The sequence below is a fragment of the Onychostruthus taczanowskii genome, unplaced genomic scaffold (genome assembly GCF_017590055.1).
Source record: "Onychostruthus taczanowskii isolate IOZ18803 unplaced genomic scaffold, ASM1759005v1 scaffold117, whole genome shotgun sequence".
NCBI classification, from domain to species: domain Eukaryota; kingdom Metazoa; phylum Chordata; class Aves; order Passeriformes; family Passeridae; genus Onychostruthus; species Onychostruthus taczanowskii.
This window is the reverse complement of record NW_024498318.1, coordinates 476,253-483,831: the sequence shown is the minus strand read 5'-3', so window position 1 is coordinate 483,831 and position 7,579 is coordinate 476,253.

Here is a 7,579-nt window from a genome sequence, read left to right as displayed (position 1 = left end):
CCCAGTATTTTGGCACTTTAAGGGAGCTTGGAAAAAGGAGGGAGAGGGATGGGACACAGGGAATGGCTCCCACTGGCAAAGGGGAGATTGGGCTGGGAGGGGGGGATTCTTGGATCTGTCCTGGTGCAGGACCTGGAGTTGGGCTTGGATCATTGTGGATTGCTTCCAACTCAGGATACCCTACAATTCCATGGATTTTGTGTTTACCACTCCCCTCAAAGGGCATCTCCCTGTTTTGGATGGAATTCATCCAGTGGGATCTGTGGCAGGGATGTGGGGACACTGGGAATGCCGCCCCCCCACAACCCCCCCCCACCCCGCATGGAGCCAAGCTGGAGTGCAAATCTTGTTGTGGTAAAATTGGGATGGGGAGGAATTTTGTCAGGACTTGTCAAGGCAGAGCTGGGATCTCATCCCAAACTCCTCGTGCCAGCATCCACCCTAAACAACCTGGTGGGAAAAAGAAGGATCCTTCCTGATTTGTATCCCCATTTCCTGTGGATGAGAGAAGAGCTAGATCATACACCTGGGAGGTTTCCTGGGTTAATCTGAAATATTCCAGGAGAAAGAGAGAAGGAGGAGCTAGGGCAATAATGGTGATCTCACATCCATCTGTTTTTAGGGATGTGGGAAACTGGAGCAGGAACACCTATCCCAGTATTTTGGCACTTTAAGGGAGCTTGGAAAAAGGAGGGAGAGGGATGGGACACAGGGAATGGCTCCCACTGGCAAAGGGGAGATTGGGCTGGGATCTTGGCAAGGAATTCCTGGCTGGGAGGGTGGGCAGGGGCTGGGCTGGAATTCCCAGAGCAGCTGTGGCTGCCCTCGATCCCTGGCAGTGCCCAAGGCCAGGTTGGACATTGGGGATTGGAGCAGTCTGGGACAGTGGGAGGAAAAACCCATTGGAATTCCAGATTCCTAAACCTGCCGGAGGTTTAGGACACTACCAAGCACAGGGGGGGATTCTTGGATCTGTCCTGGTGCAGGACCTGGAGTTGGGCTTGGATCATTGTGGATTGCTTCCAACTCAGGATACCCTACAATTCCATGGATTTTGTGTTTACCACTCCCCTCAAAGGGCATCTCCCTGTTTTGGATGGAATTCATCCAGTGGGATCTGTGGCAGGGATGTGGGGACACTGGGAATGCCGCCCCCCCACAACCCCCCCCCACCCCGCATGGAGCCAAGCTGGAGTGCAAATCTTGTTGTGGTAAAATTGGGATGGGGAGGAATTTTGTCAGGACTTGTCAAGGCAGAGCTGGGAGCTCATCCCAAACTCCTCGTGCCAGCATCCACCCTAAACAACCTGGTGGGAAAAAGAAGGATCCTTCCTGATTTGTATCCCCATTTCCTGTGGATGAGAGAAGAGCTAGATCATACACCTGGGAGGTTTCCTGGGTTAATCTGAAATATTCCAGGAGAAAGGCTCGGGAAAGGCATAAAAAGGTCAAAGTTCAAGCACTGCCTCACCTGAGCAGCTTCCTGCCAAATCCAGGGCTGTGCCAGAGTCACGGATTGAAGGATTTGCCTCCGGTTACTCAGGAAAGGCAGGAAAAGGGGAGGAGACGAGGAAGGAAAGGAGCAGGGAATAAACCTGCCTTGGCAAATATCCCTGGAATGCGCTGCCAGGTGCCTGACTCATTCTCCTGGTTGGATTTGGGCTCCAGAGGTCTCTGCTCCTGGGATTCGAGTGGGAATCTGTGCCATGGGGCCCCTCTGTGGCACTGGGACAAACTGTCCCTTTGTCCCCAGCCCCAATCCTCCCCACACACCAAAAAGCTTCACTTGTGGCTCCATTTTCTTTTCCCTGCTCCCAGAGTCCTCCAGGAGTGGCTCCAGCAGTGATGGGGACCCAGGGGACCGCTCAAGGCTGATTTTCCCAGCCAGGAGTGTTTGAGGTGAGCACCACATTTGGGATGAATGAAGTCCCTATCATGGATTTTGGGTTGGGATCGCCTCTGGTGGCCATGGGATGGTGGAGGTGACACCTCCCAGTGAAATCTGGGAATGGGCATTTATCATTCCCAAGTGTTTTCCTGTGTGGAATGCCCCTGTGTGGAGAGGTTTTATCTCCGACCAGAGACCCCTGCAGACCCCTCGGTGACATTCCCAGCCCAGCCAGAGGGTTGAGACCCCAGGAAAAGGTGGAATGGAGACTGGTGAGCAGGATTTGAGATCAAGAATTGGTGGTGCCACCGGAGGAGATTCCAAAGAGGGAAGTGATTCTGGGAGCTGCTGGAGACAGGCTGGGATGGAGCTCCCAAATCCTCTGGGAATTCCAGGGCTCTGTCCCACCTGGGTTTGGGGACAATGCAACAACCCTGAGCCAAATTCCAGCTTTTTATGGTCCTGTCCTCCCTCCCTGCTGTTTGTTCCACAGGAGAAACCCCAGGAAAAGGTGGAATTAGGACTGGTGAGCAGGATTTGACATCAGGAATTGATGGTGCCTCTTGAGGAGATTCCAAAGAGGGAAGAGATTCCAGGAGCTGCTGGAGACAGGCTGGGATGGAGCTCCCAAATCCTCTGGGAACTCCAGTCTTTCCTCAGGTGCCTCCACAGGCTCTGCCACAAGGAGATCTTTCCTTGTTTCCACCTCTGGCTGCCAGGGAAACATTTGTGTGGAATTCCAGGAGCATCAATCCCGTCTCAGGAACTCCAAAATCTCTCACTGCGGTTCCCCCAGCTCCAGGCCTTGAACTCAGCTGGAAATTTCCTGCAGGATTCTCTGAGGGTTCTCCATGGAATAAGGACAAACACCCCAGGACGTGATTGATGGGCTTGGGCTCTGTCCTTGCCCTCCACAACTGGAAGGGAATCAAGGAATTTTTGGGAACTAGTTTTAGAAGTGCCTCTGATAGTAGCCAGAATTCCTGAATATCCAAAATGGGATCTCGTTTCCTTCAGTCTCTCACTGCGGTTCCCCCAGCTCCAGGCCTTGAACTCAGCTGGAAATTTCCTGCAGGATTCTCTGAGGGTTCTCCATGGAATAAGGACAAACACCCCAGGACGTGATTGATGGGCTTGGGCTCTGTCCTTGCCCTCCACAACTGGAAGGGAATCAAGGAATTTTTGGGAACTAGTTTTAGAAGTGCCTCTGATAGTAGCCAGAATTCCTGAATATCCAAAATGAGATCTCAAGCTCCCAACAGGACAAAGAGAAGCACTGAGGACACATTTCCTGATTTATATCCAGGTGGGTTTTCTTTCCCTGTCTATCCTGCATGGAGCCAAGCAGGAAAACACCACAAAACTCCATCAAGGGCTGCTAATTTTAGGGATGGCACCTCTGGCTTTGGGAATCCCCAAGCAGGAGATAGCTAGGAATGTTTTTGGATGGAATCTCAGTGTGGATCTTGTTCAGCCTGGAGAAGGGAAAAATCCAGGGAATGCTCAGAGTCCCTGAAGGGGCTCCAGGAGAGCTGCAGAGGGACTGGGGACAAGGCCTGCAGGGGCAAGACACAGGGAATGGCTCCCACTGGCAAAAGGGAGATGGAATGGAATGGAATATTGGCAAGGAATTCTGATGGACTTCAAGGTGCTTGGAGAGCTCTCCTGAGCTGATTCCTCCAGGATCTCTTTGCTCCCGGTGGATTTTTATTTCCAGGGGTATCTTCTTCCCTTGGAGTTCCAAGCCGGGCTCCTTCCTGCTCCTTCTTCCAAGGTTTTCCTTGTTCCCAGGGTCCTGAGTAGCCCAAATCCACATTTCCATAGCCCAGAAATTCTTCCTCTTCCTTGCTCCAGGTCACGGAGCAGCTTTTCCTGAACTGGGTTTTCTGGCCCTGGATCCAGCCTGTTCCTGGGAATGTCGAACCAGAGGGATAGTGCCAGAAATTCCTCCTGGAGCTGTGCAAATCCCTGATTTCTTGGGGTTGACTCACAGTGCCCACAGGGAAATGGAATCGTCTTTAAGCTCAGTCTGCTTAAACTAAAGTTTAGCCCCAAAATTCTGTTTCAAGCAGAGGCATTGGAGTAAAAAAATAGGAAAAAAAAAAAAAAATCTAAGCAAACCCTGAATAAAATATTTTCAGGCTTTGGGTGGAAAATATTCCCTGAGTCTGCAAATATTTTTGGTGGGCCCAAAACCCAGAATTTTTTGAAGATTTTTTTTTTCCTTCAGTGAATGAATTATTCATCCCAAATCTCCCATGCTGTGTCAGGATCCAGCTCCTGGTGCTGACCCGAGCCAGGGGTGCCTGAATTTCCCTAAATTCCCTCCTCCTGTGCAGATGCTGTTTATATCAGGAAAGCTGAAAATGCTTGGAATACTCACCCACCTTGGCCACGCTTGAACCCAATCCCTGAATATTTTGGCTCCCGATATTTGCTCAAGGAATAACAGAAACATCCAGAGCTTCTTTTGTGGTTTTCTCCCGTGGCAGCACAAATTTCCTCTCCTTTTGCCTCAGCTGCTTCTGGAAACCCCGGGATCATCCTGGATCTCTTCCGAACTGCTCAGGAATGTTGATGTAGGAAAGACCGGAGCTTTCGAGGCAGATCCTAAACCTTGAGTTCTGAGTGGAAAAGATCAGGAAAAGGAACTTTTCCTGATCTTTTCCACTCAAATTAATTCCCCCGTTCGGCCTTGGGATGACTCCCAGGTTTGTTACGTCTGTCTGGGCCAGGTTTGGGGTTTTTTTGGGATGAAGTCACCCATCCATGGATTTCTGGGATTTTCTATTTAAATTTAGAGCATATTCTTTTGCATGGAGTGTGTTATGTTTTTAAATCTCTTATTTTTTGGGATGTTGGTATTTTTATCAATGAAATGCCGTTGGTTTTTGGGAATTTTAATTCCCGCATGGTGACATGTGCGTGTTTACCTTGGAAAACATCCAGAACTCCAACAAATTCCTGATAGAAAATATTTGCAGACTCAGGGAATATTTTCCACCCAAAGCCTGGAAAAAATTTTTAAGGGATTGTTTTGTTTGTTTTTTTTTTTTCTCCTAAAGAAAACAAATCCGATTTTTCCTGTTGTGGGACTGGAGATTCTTCCTGAGGCTGCCATGGGATGAGGTAAAGAAACACGCGCGGTGTGGGGTTTCCAATGCAAACCATTCCATGATTCTATGATTCCGTGTTTGGAAAAAGTGGTTTTTCCAAGGAATTTCCAGTTCCAAGCATGGAGGGGCTGTGAGCCATCCCAAGACTTTCTCCTCCCATCTCCAACCTCCCACCTTTTCCCAAAGATGTTTTGCAAGTTAAACATGCGCATGTGACCACATGGGAATTAAAATTCCCAAAAACTGATGACATTGCATGGATAAAAACGCCGGCATCCCAAAAAAGAAGAGATTTAACAATACAACACGCACCACGGCAAAGAAGATGAGTTTAAAACACCTCATGGACGCTTTAGGAAAAGGTGGGAAGTTGGAGGAGAAAGTCTTGGGATGGCTCACAGCCCCTCTGTGCTTGGAACTGGAAATTCCTTGGGGAAATCTGTTTTTCCAAACAGAGAATCATGGAATCATGGAATGGTTTGCACTGGAAGCCCCACCCCTAAGTGTGTATTTCTTTATTTCATCCCATGGCAGTCTCAGGAAGAATCCCCAGCCCCACAACAGGAATAATCTGATTTGTTTTCTTTGGAAAAATCTGACAAATTTGGAATATTTTGATTTGAAATCTTCCGGCTTGGGATCTGTTTTGATTTTTAAATTGGTCACTTTTCTCCCCGCCCTCTGTGTCTAAATATAATCCCTAACCCCTTAAATTCCTTCAGATTATTCCAGAATATGGCAGGAATACCCCAATGAAGATAAAACATTCCCAAAATTTTAATATTTCCAGGAAAAAGCTTTAAAAAATTATCTTAAAATTTCCCAAAATGGAGGTAAAAATAAACCTGTGACCTTCCCTTGGAAAATCCCATTTGAAGTTACCTCCAATATTAGGAGCACCCAAAAAATTCCCACCCCTCATCCCAATCCATAAATCAAAGGGAGTCAGCCTTATTTTGGGTGGGAGTTGGATTTTTCTATGGAAAAATCTTGGATTTAGCAAAAAAAAAAAAAAAAAAAAAAAATCCTCTCTAAATGATGGCCCTGGTTTTCTCCAGGCTCCTTTTATTTTTCCTTGGAGTGAGGTTTGGAGCCAGGTTATCTTTCCTTAGGAAAGAGGAGATGGATTGTAGGAATTCCCAGTTTTTGAGCACTGGCAGATGTAAACTGGGATAAACTTTTGAAATGTTGGATGAGGTGGATGAAAATCTGGATTCTAGTCTTTAAAATTAAAAAAAAAAAAAAAAAAGTTTTTTTTTTTTAAATTTTTCCAGTCCTAGATCCATTATTTCATATACAGGAAAGGAAAGAAAACTTCTAATTCCTGAGGGTAAATTGTGAGGAGAAAATTACCTAAAATATGGAAAAATTAGGGGTTTTTAGTTTTCCCAGTGACAGATCCATGATTTTACATGTTGGAAGGGAAGGAAACCTGGGAATTCCTACTTGGGGTAAATTGTGGGGAGAAAACTAAAAAAAAGGAGGAAAAATTTCCAGCTCTTTTCTCCTGAATCCCACAAAATTCCACTGTTCTTGGTGCCCAGATGGCAGCTCAAACCTCTGTCCCTTATGGATGGGATGGAGGCTGATTTTTCCGCGTGGAATTGGAATGAGAGGGGTTTGTGTCCCTCCCTCACCCCCTTCTGGCACCATTCCCTGGAAAACCGGGATCCCACCTTTGTAACTCATCCCTTCCCAGGATATTTTGGGAGCTAGTGTCTGATAATTGGAAGCATTCCAGCTCCAGAATTCCTGGAGACAGGAGTTTCCTTAGCCCTGGGCTTCAGGCAGCTGAAGATTCCCACATGGAATGGGAGATGAGGATCCCGAATTTCCTTGAGGTGAGGAATTCCATTTGTATTCCAAAGCCTTCTCTATCCCAATTTCTCTCCGGGATTTCCATGGTTTGGGACACTGGTTTGTTGTCTGTGGTAACCTTTCCAGGTGACCAGATTCCCCAAGGATGCTGATCCCAGCCTGGAATTCCTCATGGGAATGGGAGGAACAGGGAGATCCCGGAGCCAAAGGGAATTTGGTGTGGAGAAACCGGCACTGCTCCCTCCTGCCTCGGCGGGATCCTCCAAAGTTCATCTCCTGGGAGACTGAGGAACTGGGACGGGCTGTTTGGATTATCCAGGATTGGTTTTCCCAGGAAAACTTGCCTCAGGTTTGGCATCAGCCCTCTGGCTGTGCTGAGTTCCCCTTTCCTTGAGAGGCCAGAATTGAAGGATCAGGATTGGGATTGGGACTGGGGCTCGGGGGTTGCTGAATTCCCCGCAGAATTGAAGGATTTGGATTGGGATCAGGGTTCTGGGGGTGCCAAATTCCCCTCAGAATTGAAGGATTGGGATCAGGGCTCTGAGGGTGCTGAGTTCCCCTCAGCACTGAGGGATTGGGATTGGGATCAGGGCCCTGGTGATGCAGAGTTCCCTACTCCTAATGAGGCCAGCACTAAAGGAATGGGATCAGCTCTCTGAGACTGCCAAATTGCCCTCTTCATGTGAGGCCAGAACTGATGGAATGGGATGGGGGCTGTGGGGGTGCTGAATTCCCCTCAGCATTGAAGGATCAGGAT